The sequence below is a fragment of the Camelus bactrianus genome, chromosome 3 (genome assembly GCF_048773025.1).
Source record: "Camelus bactrianus isolate YW-2024 breed Bactrian camel chromosome 3, ASM4877302v1, whole genome shotgun sequence".
Lineage (NCBI taxonomy): Eukaryota > Metazoa > Chordata > Mammalia > Artiodactyla > Camelidae > Camelus > Camelus bactrianus.
The window spans coordinates 1,080,402-1,081,379 of NC_133541.1; positions in this window are offsets into that span (position 1 = coordinate 1,080,402).

A 978-nucleotide genomic window follows, 5' to 3' on the forward strand; every position below is an offset into this window, starting at 1 on the left:
ACAGGGTTGGAGGGACATCTTCCACCATGTGCAATCTCATGAGCAGAGGCTTCTTTATTTTCTTTGACAAATATCTGAATGACGCTTACAAACTGAATTTGCCATGCGGGATTTTTTTAACAGTCTGCTTGATTTGTAGGTTCTTTCAAATCTTCTTTAAAAAGAAAAAAGATAGTGTAAAATATTTTAATAAGCCAAAGCCATGTGGAATTTTTTTTTTTAGATGCCTTAAATGTTCTCTCCCACCCAGCCCACCCACCTTGTTATTTTGGTTGGCATTTTCACTTTTTCCCCAGTATTTTTTTTATCCATTTGATGTCAGTCTGTGGTTTTTGTCAGATCAACACACATGTGAGTATATTATCCTGGTGAATTGTCTTCTCATTCACAATATTAACATATTCAATGAATCCATTTCTCAACTTATTTATCTCAATTTTCACAACTGGTACTATGTCACTAGCTACCTGATATGGCCAATTCCCCTGTAACTCAATAGTCCTTTAATACAGAGTTTAACTCTATATAGCTGGTGAATTTTAGGCAGTTACTGTAAGCAAAATGCATGTAGTAGATATCTTATCATGGAACCTGTATTCATGGAATTGAATTAGGGTGCTCAGTTGCCAATTCCCTTTATTCATAATCTCTCTTTACACAGAACACACAAGAACCATATTTCCCTCAACGTAAATTGCTGCTTTTAAATATATATTTTCAGTTTGAATTTAGTGACATCTCTTCAGTTAAACTTGCTGGTTACCAGTAAACACCTTAAATAGCAGTCAGTGGTGACTGCATCAGAATTGAGTAAAATGGCCTTCTTGTTCACCTGTTACAGACCTAGGTTTTTAGGGTGCCTCGGAATGTCTCATCTTTTATAGGTGGTCAGCAGGTAGGTACTGTTTATCATGTAACTAATTACTGGGACACTGGAATGTACCTAAGAATTATTTTGTCTTATTTTTATATTCACAT